General features: G+C 40.8%; 1 protein-coding gene across 2 annotated transcripts in view; it reads right to left on the bottom strand.

Annotated features, from left to right (window-relative positions):
• NCAPG (non-SMC condensin I complex subunit G) overlaps nucleotides 1-14,840 on the bottom strand; it is a 455,902-nt gene extending 441,062 nt beyond the window's left edge. Inside the window, exon 1 of one of the 2 annotated variants that reach the window (XM_029590425.1) lies at nucleotides 14,315-14,840. The gene's annotated coding sequence lies outside the window, so the exon portion shown is untranslated. The remainder of the gene's footprint in view (nucleotides 1-14,314) is intronic. The other variant, XM_029590416.1, reaches the window with a different exon arrangement.
• Between the last annotated feature and the right edge of the window lie 2,460 nt (nucleotides 14,841-17,300).

Below are 17,300 nucleotides of genomic sequence, written 5' to 3' on the forward strand. Positions count from 1 at the left end.
GATTTTAATTCACAAAAATAAAATCAAAACATATCTTATAATACTCATACAATGAAATTATTTTTGAGGAAAAGGGTTAGCATAATTCTACTAGTATTCCACATCACAATAACCTATTCAATAATCAATTCACCCCTTTCCAGTTACAAAACAATATTGGGGAGGTACTAATGAGCAACAATTCTAAAGGAAATTATACAATTATATAATAACAGAAGTTTGTCAGACTATATTTCCATACCAAACAGTTATTGCTGGCTTGGATTTCTATCCTCATCTTCCCAGGCCCTCTGCTCTTCTAAGAATTTTCCCAAATCAGAAGGATCATAATATATATATTTTTTATCCTTCACCCACATTACACATTTACAAGGAAACCTTATTATCGTTCGAATCCCAAACGTTTTGGCTATGTCTGGATAAATCCAGATCTTCTGGCCCAAGTAGAGAGAGGTCCTATTTAACATATAAGATTTAAGGATTTTATCTCTGTCCTCGGACCGAGAAAATTTTACCACAAGGGTACCCCTTTTCTCTACTTCGGCACTAAGAGATGTCTCAATCAATTCTGTCACTAGAGTAGGACTTAATGTTGTTATAGAAAAGTATTGGGAGTAACCAATGTTAATGAAGTAACCCAGCGCCATTTTTGAATAAGTTCGACAAATTTGTAAGTACTTTTCTGAGATACGGCTAGCTCTGATATAATTATAGTCCACTAGAATCATGGTTTAATATGTTTGATTGACCAGTAAATTTAATTAAATAATTTTTTCGACGCAGAATTATTACCCTTGAAGAAGGACTGGGAGATGGTGATAGCAGTCCGAAACACGGCTCCGTGTCGGGTCAGCACTGTGAACACTGTCATGGTTTTTGACTGAAAGATTGAAACATCTTAAGATAAGTTGAATTGTTCCAATGATGGATTGCGTATATGGAATAATACCACTTAGAGGTTGAAAGAGTCAAATGACTTTATTAATTTTAATTTGCAAAGAAAAAATTCTCTTAAAAAATGTTTCTACAATTATGACCTATGATTAAACATAAGGCCGAGTTGAATAGGCGAAAGCCCTAACGAGGAAGCCTATTATGATGGTCATTGTTCAAAAATCGTTGGATGTGCAGCGTCGGTAATATTTTCCATTAAGTGAAGAGCACTGGGTTACTTCATTAACATCAATCAATTCTGTGACATTTAGGGTTATTTCCTGCCGTTCTTAATTTATATTTCCATTTTGGTTACTCTGACCTATGAAATAAACTTTGGAGATTGAGGGTAAATCTTCAGGTGATATAGAAAGAACATGCAAAAAATATTTTTTTAATTGTTCTCTTGATGACATTAGCTTACATTTAGGAAAATTAATTATCCTAAGATTTCAATACCGAACTTCATTTTCCAAAGATTCCATTTTCTTAGCTATTATATTTTCACCCTTAATAATACTGGCCTGTACATTTTTTACAGTATTTAGTTCTTCTTCAACTCTTACTAATGTAGCACTATTACTAGTGACCAAAGGGTTTATATTTAATATCACACTTTGCATCTCTTTAATATTCACATTTAAATCTGTGATATTTGTCTGTAAAGCTGTTATTGCCTGCCATAGCATTTCTAGGGAGACTTGTTTAGGAGGTGAAGATTTAACAATAGGGGTTGAGGACAAAACATAATTCACATTAAATTCTTGTCTGTCAGAGTTTCCGGAGTCTGGGGAAAGAAAATCCTCTCCAGCAACTTTAGATCTCCCATCGGGTTTCTTTAAATTATCCCCGGCATTATGCTCTCCCTCTTGCGATGTACCAGCTGCTTCTTCGAGCACACTCTCTTGTACTGACTTTATACCTTGAGCCTCCTCATTTGGACTCACTACTAACGACTTCCGAATGCCTAGAGAGCCAGGTTCAATGGTATTGCCAGTACTTAGGGGGGGGAACTGGTACTGTTGGTGCCCCGGGACTAAGAGTCACTTCGCCTGATGGAGGAGATATTTGCTCCTTATCTACCTCCATAATAGGCCTCTCCGGGGTTAAAACTCCCGACGGTGAGTAAAAGCCAGTTATCATTGCTTGAATGGCTCCAACACTGTTACCTCTCGCACCAAATCCTGTGTTCCACTAAGGACTAGGTCTAAAATAGTTTATCCTCTCTGTTCTTGTATTAGCTGCTCCATGAAGCAGTCATTTATGTCATCTAGGAAATTTATTTTCTCTAGAATGTCGAGATGTAACATTCACCCGTCAGTGATCCAAGATGGCGCGCTAGAGACAGGACGCCCACCGACTCTCTGCTCCTTACCTCGGACTATTACTTGTTATGCCACATTTGGGACGAAAGAGAAGAGCCCGCGAGAGGCTGAATATGGAAGCCTCAACGCCAGGTTCGCTAAGGGGGCCGATGGACGCCCATGTCCGCAGAGGGATTGAAGAGCTGCGTGAAGAGTCGCTGGAGGCTGTTCGAGGAGACGCAGGAGCAACCGACAGCCTCCTTGACTCACTAACATCACTATCCCCGGCTGAAAGGACGGCACCCGACAACCCGGCATTAAGCAGGAAAGCTACCCTGGTCCTCCCAGAGAAGTCCCCGGATGGAACCAGGGAGGGGCTTTCACAATACTCGGAGGGAACCCCGACTGGTGTGGATGCCCCGGGAAATGCAGAGTTGGAAGGGAGAGAAATTCGGCGAGGAGAGCTTCACTCACTGGAAGCAATTCTAGAATGGAAAGAAATTGAAGCAGAATCTCTTTCGGAGAAATAATCCAGCTCATTACCGTTGGTAAGACCGGAACTTTTTACACTTGAGACTTATCTGGTTGGCCATAGAGACAGTGAATAAAAATGTAACAGTGCAATTAAATTCTTTTTCAAATAAAATGGTCCAAATGAATAACCAGGTTAAGAAAATGAAGGAAAAACATGCTGAAACTAAAAAAGAAATAGATATTATAAAGTCAGATATGGGACAAATGAAAAAGCAACAACAAGATATAATGAAGGATAATAGATACCTTTTAAGAAAAATAGAAAATTTGGAAAATATACAAAAAAGTAGAAATCTCATGTTAATAAACTTTCCAAAAAAAATGACAATATCTCCTTCTGAAATGTGGAAGAAATATGCTATAGAAAATTTAAAGATAGCACAAGAAATTCTACCTCCACTTTCAAAAATATACTATATACCTGTGAAGAAAAAAGTATTAATAGGAAATACAGAGATGCAACAATTGTCACCAATAAATTTAAATTTGACTAATATACTAGAAACATCAACTGAGGAAGAACTACAAGCAGCTACTTTGATTATAACTTTTCTCCTGGAATCGGATAGACATTAGGTTTTTAAAAGCTTACTTTCGGAGTCAACGTGAACCATTTATGGGCCTTAGAGTACAGATTTTTCCGGACTTGGCCAAGGAAACGCAATATAAGAGGAAAGAATTCTTAGAGTTAAAACCCAGAGTATTGAAGCTGGGGACACAACTCTTTATTAAATTTCCTTGTAAATGTATTGTAAAATATAGAGATCTTTTTAAGATAAGATCCATCTTATTGAAAAACAACAAAAACTTATATCTCACCTTCCTCCTCATCAATGCTCAATCCTTATCAAAAAAAACACATGTTAATCTCTGACATACTACAAGAAAAAAACCCTGACTTCTTTGCCATAACAGAATCCTGGCTTAAAAACACCGATCAAGTACTTCTGAATCACATAGCCAACAACGAATATGACACCTTTTCAATACCACGCAATTACAAAAGAGGAGGAGGACTTCTACTTCTTACAAAAAAACACCTCATTGAAAATGATTCCACATAACCTCCAAAACAATATGAAGTAGCCCTGTTCGACTCTCAATTCCTACAAGTTTGCCTTATATATTGTCCACCCAAACTACTAGACAGCAATATCTCTCCACTCCTGGAATTCCTCATTACAAACATCAATACAAAAAAACCTTCCATCATCCTTGGCGACCTCAACCTCCATACGGATGCCAACCCCTGTACACCAAGCTGTGAAACCCTACTAGATATGTTCTCAAGCTTAAACTTCTCCCTTCAAGTAAACAACCCCACACATAAAGCTGGTCATACTCTTGACCTAATTTTCACCAACTGTTTCTTCACGGACTCCTCCATTTCACACACCTCAGTCCCCTGGTCAGATCATCATCTCCTACTATGCAAGTCTCATTTAAACTACAACATCCCTTCAAATAATAATAACACACAAAAATACTTTAAATACCGTCCTCCTTTTCTAACTAATTCCCTCCTTCAAGAGCTGGGACATCAACTAACAAATCTTGACTTATCAAACATCAACAACGCTATCCAATCTTGGTTTATCATCACCAAAAATACCGCCAACATCATTAATCCAGAGAAATTCAAACGTCTGAAGAACAAAAAAGAAAATCAAAACCCTTGGTATAACACATCTCTAAAAAATATGAAAACAGCCCTCAGGAAAACGGAGAAAGAATGGCAAAAAAACAAGCTGCCTGCAATACAACAGAAATACCGCACACAACTAGCCGAATATAAAAAATCAATCCACAATACTAAACGAGACTACTATGGTAAAAAATTATAAACTCCATAAACAAATCGAAATCCTTGTTCAACATAGTAAATAACCTCATTACAGATAATTGCAATTCCATCGTTTCTGTCACCAAAAAAACTTAAGCCAAGACTTAGCTATCTTTTTTAAGGATAAAATCACCAAAATAACAGACTCCTTCAACTCCACTTCAAGCTGCCAAATAATAACTTCTACAAATAGCAACGCCCCTTGGCCCAACTTCAGACCTATATCCATAACGGAAACAGAAAAAATGATTTAAAAAATCAACCCTGCTCGCCATGTCTTAAGACTCCATTCCCACTAGAGTCCTTAAGGAAATTGCTTATCCTCTAGCCCCAACAATTGCAGCAATCATCAACAAATCTCTAGAGGAAGGCGAACTACCTCCCATGTTAAAAATCGCTACAATCACACCTTTGTTAAAGAAAAAAAACCTCAACCCAGATGACCTAAACAATTACCGCCCAATTTCTAATCTACCCTTCTTTGCCAAATTGACAGAGAAAGCCGTGCTAAGACAACTCAACGATCATTTAGATGATAATAAAATACTTTATCCCACCCAATTTGGTTTCAGAAAAAACTTCAGTACTGAAACCCTCTTACTCAACCTTTCCAATACCATATTAAGAGGACTTGACAACAAAAAAGGATACTTACTGATTCTTCTGGACCTCTCTGCAGCATTCGACACTGTGGACCACAACTTGCTTATTTCTAGTCTTGAATCCATCGGGCTCACTGAAAAAACTCTCAGCTGGTTTTCAACCTTCCTCAAAAATAGATATTTCAAAGTCGCCTACAACAACATACTATCAAACGCCATCCCCCTCGAAACAGATGTACCACAAGGATCGGCACTTTCACCCATCTTATTCAACATTTACCTTACTCCTCTATGCCATTTTTTATCCAGTCTTGGCATATCATATTACATGTACGCCGACGATATACAAATTCTTATTCCAATTTCCTCCTCATTAGAAGATACTATGTCTAGAGCAGCCTCTCTCCTGGACACAATTAGAAACAGATTAATCCAACTTAAATTATGTTTAAATATGAACAAAACTGAATGCATACTCATCACCAGAAAAAACTCCAGTTCTAAAACTATTCCACCCTTCCAATTTGACAAATCCATCATCCAACTTAAAGACAATGTTAAAGATTTAGGCATCTGGATGGATAATGATCTAAATTATAAAAAACACATCTCCACAAGAAAAGAAGGATTCCACAAACTTCAGGTAATCAAACACCTAAAACCACTGCTCCACCCCCATGATTTCAAAACAGTCCTTCAAGCCCTAATATTCTCCTGTTTGGACTACTGCAATTCTCTTCTGATTGGCCTACCCAAGTCATTCCCTAAGACCTTTACAACTTCTTCAGAATGCCGCTGCCAGAGTCTTGACGGGAAAAAGAAAATCTGAACACATCACTCCTGTCCTCAACCAACTACAATGGCTCACAATTGAGAAAAGAATCGAATACAAAGTCCTTTCAATACTGCAGAAAGCAATTTACAAAACAGACTACACTGCTCTTGATGATGTCATACATATCCACCACTCACTACGCACTACAAGAACAACCAGTAAACTACAACTAGTGATTCCATCTCTTCCGCACGCCAAACTCTCTTCCACCAGAAACAGAGCCATCTCCATCATCGGCCCAAGGTTATGGAACTCACTACCTCAGTACCTCGCTGGTCAAGAAAACCCTAAATCTTTTAAAAAAAGACCTAAAATCCTGGCTTCTAAGCCAATCTCTTACTGACAGCTCAAACTCTTTGATCTCATAACTATCAGTCTGCTGATTGGACTATTTATCCTACTTCCTAACTATAGATATCTCTTATTATCTTTGTCAAATGTTTTCAGTATATCCTGTTTTTGTTTAGACTAATTTTATATGTCAGTTCTCAGTCTGTTTATTGTAATCTCAAAATTTCAATGTAACAGTTGTTATAATGTAAACCGGAGTGAAGGCAACTCTGCTGTACCTCGGTATATAAAAACCGCTAAATAAATAAATAAATATACACTTTTTTTTCCCTTTTCAGTTAAGACAATTTCTAGATGAGAGAGCTGTTGATGTAACTGATTCTGAAATTAAGGCCGGTGATTGAATAGTATCCTCTTAGCAGAAATAATCGCTCTGTTTGTAGTAATGTCCCTCGAGATAGCGCTTTACTATATGGTATGTGTCATTTAAAAGTCGTCTCCTTGTGTAGGATCTCCCACCCATATTGAGGTCTTATTGTTGGGGTAATAACATATGTTACTTATTTGAATGTGTGTAAATTTAATTTCTTATTATGCTATACATTTTCAATTCAATGTATATTGTAATCATTGAAAAAGCTAACAAACAGCAAATTAAACATTCACCCGTCAATACTGTGTAATTGAAATCGCCCATTGATATTGTGCTGCTGATTGGTACCTTCTCTAATGTTTTAGCATTTCATTGACTGTTAGTTCATTCTGGCCAGGTGGACGGCACCCCCGTTACTATTTTATTCCCTTTTTCACTGACATCACGGTATATACACCCCTGCACTGACATCAGCCCGCCAGTATTCTCTACAAAAGCCAACTGTGGATAAACTAACAAAACTTAATTATTAACAGATGACCATTCCAGCACTTAGCTAACAGGAAAACACTGAATTCAGACAGTGTAACACCACTAGCCTAAGGACCAGAAACCCGTGGAATACACAGCCACGCAGGGAGGACAACAGCACAACCATGAGACAGCCAAAGGTGGGAAGGTGGATCCACCTGACCCAATTAAAGAAAAGGAAATTATTATTGAAGTAGTAATTTCTCCTCACTTAGCATACGGACAGGTAGATCCAAAACCAGTGGGATGTAACAAAGCTACTCCCGAACAGGGTGGGAGGGTGCCCGCGGTCCTATCAACACCTCAAGCACAAAGGTTGTGTCCTCCCAGGCCTGCACATCCAGGCGCTAATGGCTGGAGGATAGCAAATGTAACCCCAATATTTAGAAAGGGCTTCAGGGGTGATCCGGGAAACTACAGACCGGTTAGCCTGACTTCAGTGCCAGGAAAAATAGTGGAAAGTGTTCTAAACATCAAAGTCACAGAACATATAGAAAGACATGGTTTAATGGAACAAAATCAGCATGGCTTTACCCAGGGCAAGTCTTGCCTCACAAATCCGCTTCACTTTTTTAAGGAGTTAATAAACATGTGGATAAAGGTGAACCGGTAGATGTAGTGTACTTGGATTTTCAGAAGGAGTTTGACAAAGTTCCTCATGAGAGGCTTCTAGGAAAAGTAAAAAGTCATGGGATAGGTGGCGATGTCCTTTCATGGATTGCAAACCGGCTAAAAGACAGGAAACAGAGTAGGATTAAATGGACAGTTTTCACAGTGGAAGGGAGTGGACAGTGGAGTGCCTCAGGGATCTGTATTGGGACCCTTACTTTTCAATATATTTATAAATGATCTGGAAAGAAATACGAGTGAGATAATCAAATTTGCAGATGACACAAAATTGTTCAGAGTAGTTAAATCACAAGCAGATTGTGATAAATTGCAGGAAGACCTTGTGAGACTGGAAAATTGGGCATCCAAATGGCAGATGAAATTTAATGTGGATAAGTGCAAGGTGATGCATATAGGGAAAAATAACCCAGGCTATAATTACACAATGTTGGGTTCCATATTAGGTGCTACAACCCAAGAAAGAGATCTAGGTGTCATAGTGGATAACACATTGAAATCGTCGGTTCAGTGTGCTGCGGCAGTCAAAAAAGCAAACAGAATGTTGGGAATTATTAGAAAGGGAATGGTGAATAAAACGGAAAATGTCATAATGCCTCTGTATCGCTCCATGGTGAGACTGCACCTTGAATACTGTGTACAATTCTGGTCGCCGCATCTCAAAAAAGATATAATTGCGATGGAGAAGGTACAGAGAAGGGCTACCAAAATGATAAGGGGAATGGAACAACTCCCCTATGAGGAAAGACTAAAGAGGTTAGGACTTTTCAGCTTGGAGAAGAGACGACTGAGGGGGGATATGATAGAGGTGTTTAAAATCATGAGAGGTCTAGAACAGATAGATGTGAATCTGTTATTTACTCTTTCGGATAGTAGAAAGACTAGGGGGCACTCCATGAAGTTAGCATGGGCCAATTTAAAACTAATCGGAGAAAGTTATTTTTTACTCAACGCACAATTAAACTCTGGAATTTGTTACCAGAGGATGTGGTCAGTGCAGTTAGTATAGCTGTGTTTAAAAAAGGATTGGATACGTTCTTGGAGGAGAAGTCCATTACCTGCTATTAAGTTCACTTAGAGAATAGCCACTGCCATTAGCAATGGTAACATGGAATAGACTTAGTTTTTGGGTACTTGCCAGGTTCTTATGGCCTTGATTGGCCACTGTTGGAAACAGGATGCTAGGATTGATGGACCCTTGGTCTGACCCAGTATGGCATTTTCTTATGTTCTTATGTACCATTTCACAGCTTGGCAAATGTCGACAGGAGACAGCAATCTAACCTCTGCCCATGACACTGCCTGAGCTCTAGTGGAATGAGCCCTGATCTGACAAGGTAACGGCTGCCCAGCATCCACATACTCGGCCATGACTACCTCCTTAATCCAGTGGGCTATCATAGCCCACAACACCGGGTCACCCCGTTTACCCTCACCGTGGAGGAGAAACAGGTGATCCATCTTTCTGAAAGGTTCAGAAACCTCCAAATACCTCAAGATATGCCTCAACAGGTGATATTCCTCAACGTCTCTTTCCCTGTCCAGAAACGGCAGGGAAACTGACTGATTTAAGTAAAAATCCGAGATCACTTTTGGCAAAAAGGAACAGTACGAGACTGTAGCATCCCCAGTGTCACCTGTAAAAACGGTTCCAGACAAGGCCTGCAGTCTGGATATTCTATGTGCTAAACAATTGCCACCAGAACACTTTTCAAGAACAGTTACCGTAAGCAAGGACGAAGATGTTTCACTCCTGGTCGAGCAGACAAGAGTCCACCCTTCAACCTGACCCCTGAAACAGGCAAGAGCTGATACCGGTACCTGCAAGGAGTTAAGGGCCAATCTTTCATGCCATCCATCCTGCAAAAATTCCAAAATGAGCGGGGTCTGAACCAAACAAGGAGCATCCCCTCATCTTCACACCAAGCCTCAAACACTCGCCAAACCCGCACATAAGCCAAGGAAGTGGAAAGCCTTCCTGCTCGAAACAAGATAGCAATCACTGCAGTAGAATATCCATGCTTCAACAAGCGAGCCCTCTCAATGGCCATACCACCAGACAAAATCAAGTTTGATCTTTGTGAAGAACAGGCCCCTGCTGCAGCAGAACCCTGTGGGCCAGAAACCGGAAGGGAGAGATCAATAAGAGATTTCACAGATCTGCAAATGATGGTTGCCTAGACCATTCTGCTGCCACCAGAAGCACCATTCTCCGCCCCCCCCCCCCGTGATTCTATCTTCCGAATCAAGGACATTGGAAGTCTGATTGCCCAGAGATCCCTCAACAAAAGAAGGAAGGATACAAACCATCAAAATCGCAAGAAGCTGAGTGGCAGATGGCAGTGGATGAAACATCTGGAGAGGAGAGTAATGATATTATGGGACGAGATTCCTGACTAGACAAGGAAAATCTTCCTCTTGACCCCTTGGTGGAGATAAAAGTGGGAACAAAAATGTTTAAAGGATTACGGGACTCTGGAGCACAGCGATCAGTAATGACAACCGCAATAACCACGCCCACATCAAAAAGTATTTCCATAGTAGGAGCCTCTGGAAAACCATTAGCAGCTCCTATCCTTCAGAAGCGACAAGTTCGAGTTGGAGGGCAATTAGTGTCCCACCAATTTCTTTATGTTCCAGGATGTCCAGTGCCATTAATTGGTAGAGATCTTCTCTGCAAGCTAAGAGCCAACTTACAGTTTGAATCAAATGGTGAAATCAAAGCTTCCTTTGCTGATAATCCAGTCTCTCTAATTTGCCCTCTTCAAGAAGAATGGAGGCTACATCTTCCCGTTATCGAGAAAACCATCGAACATCGGTATGAAGAAGACACACCTCTCAATGAAAAACGAAGGCAACTGATGGACAGTGTACCCCAAGTGTGGTCTGAAAATAACCCAGGACTAGCTACCGACGCTACCCCTATATGGATAGAAATGAAAGAAAATGCACAGGTCATCAATCAAACTCAATACCCCATTCCATACATGGCCAGACAAGGAATACAAATACACCTGCAAAGATTATTTGATTTGGGCATTCTGCAACGAATTCGATCTGCTTGGAATACTCCTCTATTACCCGTAAAGAAACCAGGAACTAATGATTATCGACCAGTACAAGATTTAAGAAAAGTAAATAGTCAAGTAGCAGATCTGGTAGCCCTCATGCCAAATCCGTATTCAATCTTGGCTCAAGTCTCTCCTAAATCCAAATGGTACAGTGTCATTGATCTCAAAGATGCCTTCTTCTCCGTACCTGTAGCGGAGGAATGTCAGAAAACTTTTGCCTTCACGTGGGAAAATGCCTATATTGGAATAAAGCAACAGTATACATGGACTCGTTTACCTCAAGGATTTAAGCATTCACCTACTCTGCTTGGAGAACAGCTGGCAAAAGACTTAAAATCGTATCAAGTTATGTATGGGCCAGTTGTGCAGTATGTGAATGATCTCTTGTTGTTAAGAGAAACTTATCATGAATGTGCAGCATCAACCCACCATTTGTTAAAGACTTTGTACTTAAAAGGGTACCGTGCAAGCAAAAAGAAAGCGCAAATCTGTGAATTGGAAGTAGCCTTTTTTCCTTTCCTCAAAATTGTTTTGTGAACTTATGTAAACCCAATTTACTTTCAAACATTCCTGTTCAGCAGAATACCGAGCCATCTAATTAACTGTCTCTAATTTTGAACAGGCTGGTTCTCATTCAAATCACAAGAAAGACAGCCCTAGGTGCATAATGGTTCATAAAGTAAGAAGTATTTTCCATGCTGATTCTTCAGTGTGCTGCAGAAAAAAAAAAACCCCAAAAAAAACCTTCTATAGAAGAGATACTGCAACTAGAATTCAAAAATTCAAATTAGATTTCTGGCCTGGACTTCAAAACAATTTGTGCGTTGCTAACAGTTTTTCCGCTGTTATTAGGACCACCAAATTTTGCACTGTGGTTCCACACAATCACAGCTTTCCTTTTTAAATTTTTACCCTTGTAGGTTACTCTAAACGGGAACAAAGGTAGAAAACATTAGTGAGAAATTCAATACAGCAAAATGTTGCATCCATGCATATTTCAAGGATCCCCATTTTTCCATTCATAAAATGGAGCAACTGCAAGATGCTTACACAAGCACGATCTTTCAGGAACTGGTTCAAATCAGGCCATTAAGAAAACGTAAACTGGTTATCTATGACGGAAGTCATTGGGATTATTCAATAGCTACTAGTTTATACCAGTAGCTGACATGTTTTGAAAGTATACAGGCAGAAAATAAAACTCAAATTGTATTTTTATTGGTTTGGGTTTGATTATTAGGGGTTGCCTTCCCAGTTTAACACAAGTACATTCTGAGCCAGTTTTCACATCCTGTAAATCACTGCATTTTTCAGGTTGAATAAGTTATACTAAAACAAGATTTAAGAACTTGACTTTAAAGAAACAATTAGGTTCTCTTAACCTAGCAGAAAAATTGTCTTCAGGTATTTAAAATTATCTGTAAGCCTCATTTCCTTCCAATATATTTCACTAAAGCACCACTCTTTTACAATTAACAAAACTCCCTTTGCAATTAAAAATAGAGCAGTACAAGTTATATAAACGGACATTTCAGATATTTGTCTGCTTTACAATCCAAAATATTCTATTCATAACTGCATCATAAAAGCATGGGTATAACTATGTTAACTCCATGACACATGCATTTTGTATTTGTTTACTTAGATTTCTGGCCCAGAAGTGCATTTGTAATATATCTGCTCCCACCATGAATTTCTCTCCTAGAAAATAAAGTCACATTTTCCTTGTGTTCATACGTTAGAGTTAAGACCACCACCACCACCAGAATGAGACATTTTCAGTGCATTGTGCACGTGACAGCATGTCTCTCACAAATTAATTCTTCGCTAAAGGAATTAGTCAAGGATAATTATGTATTCTCTAGAAGCCCATCCCCATACAAAACAAATCAAACTTAATAAAAAAAAATACATGTACACCAACATCCTTTTTGAGAAGCTGCCTGAATTCACTTTACTCTTATTATCCACAGCTCATGTAAAGGGCGTCTAGCTGAGTCCACGTGACTAAACTACAACTTGTTTGCTCTGTGCCAGTCCGCAGGAAGCATTTCTAGTAAAGGCATGTTGCCACTCCCCATTATTTTCAAAATGTGCTATTCAGCTGTGAACTGGAGTACACAAATGGCGGCTACCTGGTCGATGACAATTGCATTAAACGGATTTCATAGCGACCGATTCCCAATATGCTTAAACGTTCCCTAGGAATATCCAATGAACACCACCTACAAGAAACGAACAAACTACCAGCTGTCAAAACTCGGAATGAAAGGGGAAATGGCGAATAGCTTCTAAAAAAATCTGCACTATTTTGATAGTTATCCAATCATAAACTAGAACCGCTCGACAGCTGCATCATAAAAGGAAAAAAACCTTCCTAAAAACAGAGGAGCTCACCCTACAGAAAATGATCGCCCATTCCAAGTGAAACCACCCACTAGCCCAGGACGAGCTGATACAATTTCCTATTAAACATAAACCCTTCTGATAGCCAGAATCACATCTTATACCTGGCGAGGCATAAGACACATGGACACAGACAAGGAGCTACAAGCACACATCCCAGAAGAGGTAAACGTCACACCAAACTTCCCCCAAACCGAACGGGATTACAGTGTACGAAGGCAACACACTAGTAAAGTTGAGGGAAACCCATTTCACTTTTACGTTCCTGCGGATACTGGTCAACAGCAGGCCGGCTAAGCCCACACTTCCAAATCCTACACATTGCAGGGGACTGTTTTCTGGGGGGACAGGAATCGGTTTGCTTAAACACCCCTCCCCCGATTCTTGTAGCAGCTCGGCCACCGCAGCCCCTCCCTCGCTGGCTGCTCGCTCTCACTCCGCTTCCCATCACACGCGATCCGCGCAGACCTTTCAATGTTGCCTCACGCCAAACATTTCTGCAAATTTCCACTCCTAATAAACTCGCTAAAGGGGGGGGGGGGTGGCGTGGAGGAGAAAAAGAAGAAAACCCTCACTCCCACGGAAAACCCAATGCCTTCGTTTCATCTCCCGCCGTAAGGGAGGATGGGGCTGGCAGGGGTAGGAAGATTCCTGGAGCCGGGGGTCCCAGAGCTGCGGCTGGGCTCCGGTGTTTCCCCACGCCTGCTGGCATTAGTGGTATAAACTGCTTCATCTGCAGCGCCCAGTACAGGCCTCAAACACACACACACAGACCAGGCCTTTCCACCCCCTCCCACCTTCACATTATTTTCTAAAATAATAATCCTATCCGTTATACACACGCCCCGCCGCCACCTCTCGCACGTGAACATTGTATTTGTTTACTTACCGAACTAGAATAACTGCCTTGTCCTTAGGATTTAATAGTTTTTTTGCTCACAAAAAAAAGAGAAAAAATTCTTACCGGTAGAATGCTATTTTTTCGTTATTTTGAAATCATGCAAACTTTAAATCCGAGTGTTTAGAATTGGTGGGATTTCCTTCTCCCCTATAAATTTAGGGCGCAGGCGCTATGTACAAAATGTAAAATCAGGCCAAATGCGATTAACCAATGTAACTCCAGCCAGTCAGCTACAGGCAGGATAAAGTCCAGCCTAAAGATCCTTTCAATAGCCTCCGAGGACAGCCAAGCACAAATACCCTCGCCGTTCCAGTAGCGCTAATTTCAGATCTGTCGGTCGTTCCGGGGCATTTTAGGGGTTTATACTTTCGTTGGCCGTGAATTGTCCACCAAATTATATGCAGCGCAGCGGTTTAGAAGACTGAAAGAAGCGCTTCTTCTTCTCTAGTGCAACAAACTCAGACTGGGAGATTCCATCTCGGTTTAGTTTTCAGCCCATGGCGCCACGGAGCGTTTGAACTTGGGCCTCACCCATTCTCCGCTCCCATTGGTTGGCGAGACCAGGACTACGCTCCCCGCCGACCTGCTATTGGTTACGGCGGGTGCCTGGTTTTTTTTTTTTTTTTTTTTTTTTTCAAACCTTCCACGCGCCTACGCCGCGGCACTGCCTCTTTCCAGCAGCGATTTGGCCACAGAGGGTTGAAAGGAGCCGCCTAGGCTGTTAGTGGATTGGGCCAAGCGACGTCTACGTTGCATGTCGTTTTTGTACACCTTTAGAAATAGAGAAAACTAAGCGCCAGCTCCGCCCCTGGCAAGGTTGGCGGTGAGGGGAGAACGCTCGATCGCGGCCTTGTGTTTTGTTTCGCGGCTGTTGCTTGAGCGGGATTGAGCTGAGGAAAGGGTTGGAGGATGTATTTGGAAGTGGGTTTATATCATGCTTGTTTGTGGCTATTGAATTGTTTCTTAATCTGCATTCTTTTTCTGTCACTCCCGTGCTCGGAACTGGCTGAGGAGTCTTCCCCCCCCTCCCCAAGACCAACTCGGTTTGGGGGTACGTTGGGGAAGGAGGGGTTGGTGGAAGTAGCAGTTTTCTTGGCTCGTTTGAACACGTTCAACTTTTATTGTCCTGGTGAAGGGCGGGGAGAAGGTTCGCGAGGAGTCCAATTTGGAAGGACGACTGTTTTAAGACGTACTGAAAGGCAGGGTAGTGCATTTTTTGGCGTTAATTTATTACTCTAGTCGGTTTTGAGGGTTTCTTGTTTAAGATTTTGAGACAGTGAAACCTTATTTGGAGAAGGAAGTGGTTGTTTTTTTTTTTGGGGGGGGGGTTAGCATTTCAGAGAAAACACATCCTAATAAAAGAAGAGAAATCTTGATTATTTCTGGCTTTAGATACCTGGAGACTTGTTAAATCTTATTTTATTCTTGGCTTGTCTTTTTTTGGCCCATTTCTGACTTGCTGCTGTTACAACAAACAACTATGGTCCTGAAGTCTAAACGCTTTTGTCTTCTACAGTCCACTCAACAGGAAACTGGTCCTGGCTTCCAGGTTACAAGGTGACTCTGAAGTGAGACAACTAAACTTGCAATTGCTTTTGACATGCGAATAAGAAAGTAAACCTCTTTTTTAGGCAGTGTTTGGGGTGTAATCCTGAAATTACTGGGCAAAGGTTTTTCCTAGTCTCGAATAGAGACCTCTAGTTTTTGTTTTGGTTTTTTTTTAAAGTAATATTGAGCCTCACATTGACTTTAGACAGCAGTTTCCTTAACTCATGGCTACTGATTTTGGAGAGAAGCCCTAATCATGTGTTAGTGATGCCAAACTTTTCACTTTATGCTGATGGACCTGATGTCTCAAGCAGCAGCAGCAGTGGCATGTCTTTTTGATTGGGGAGGGGGCCAACCTTTCCTACCCCTAACGCCACTTCCAATTTCTTACTGTGTGTTTTTCTTGCATACATTTTTTTCATAAATCATTCCCATTCCAGCCATACAATGCTTGATATCAGACAGAGAACATGAAAAAAACAGCATTACTAATAGAAGTATCCATACTAAGTGAATATTATGTACTATATAAGGAGAAAGAGATAATCAAAGATGTAATCAGAGATCAAAAAATGTGGTCTAAAGATACAGAAACTGACCTAATTCTTTGAGCACCACTTGCCTGATTAAAACAAAAAATGGATAACCGTAATGGCAGAAAAAACTTTATGGCCTATCCAGTCTGCCCATCCACACATCTACTCAGCTCTATACTCCTGTCACTCCTTTGGAGTTCTCCCTGTATATGATTCATGCTTTCTTGAATTCAGATACTGGCCTTGACCACCAATTGAACTGGGAAGCTGTTCCATGCATTCACTAATCTGGAAGAAATACTTAATTACTTCTTAGTCTGTCCCCATTCAGCCTCATCCCCTTGAAGAGCTGCCTTTCCCCTGTCATTAATACCTAGGAGGTACTTAAACCTCTATCATATCTTCCCTTGACCCGTCTTTCCTCTAGAATATACATATTTACCAAGAATGACGTGGCAGGTGGCACCTTTATAGACTAACCAGTTTATTGATTTTTCGAGGACAGAGTCTACTTCCTCAGATGCATATTTACCAAGAACTTCCAAGCTCACCTCAACATGATGCCTGCATATATTTATACCATACTAGCGGTACCCCGCCACGCATTGCAGTGGCAGTCAGGTTCTTTTCCCTCCCAATCCCAACCCTTTAAATGAAATAACCCCCTACCCTCCTGCTCCCCCCCCCCCAAGACCTGGGAAATTAATTAAATACAACCCCCATCCTCCTGCTCCCCCCAAGACCTGTCAAAATAATGAAATATAACCCCCCACCCTCCTGCCGCCCCAAGACCTGCCAAAATAATTAAATACGACCCCTTCTCAAGATCAGCCAAATGAATTTAGTACAACACCCCACCCCCTCAAGACCTGCCAAAAGTCTGTGGTGGTCCAGCGGGGATCGAGGAGCAGTCCGGGAGCAATCTTCTGGACTTGGGCCGTCGGCTGCCAGCAATGAAAATGGCG

The sequence above is a fragment of the Rhinatrema bivittatum genome, chromosome 1 (genome assembly GCF_901001135.1).
Source record: "Rhinatrema bivittatum chromosome 1, aRhiBiv1.1, whole genome shotgun sequence".
In the NCBI taxonomy this organism is placed as follows: Eukaryota; Metazoa; Chordata; class Amphibia; order Gymnophiona; family Rhinatrematidae; genus Rhinatrema; species Rhinatrema bivittatum.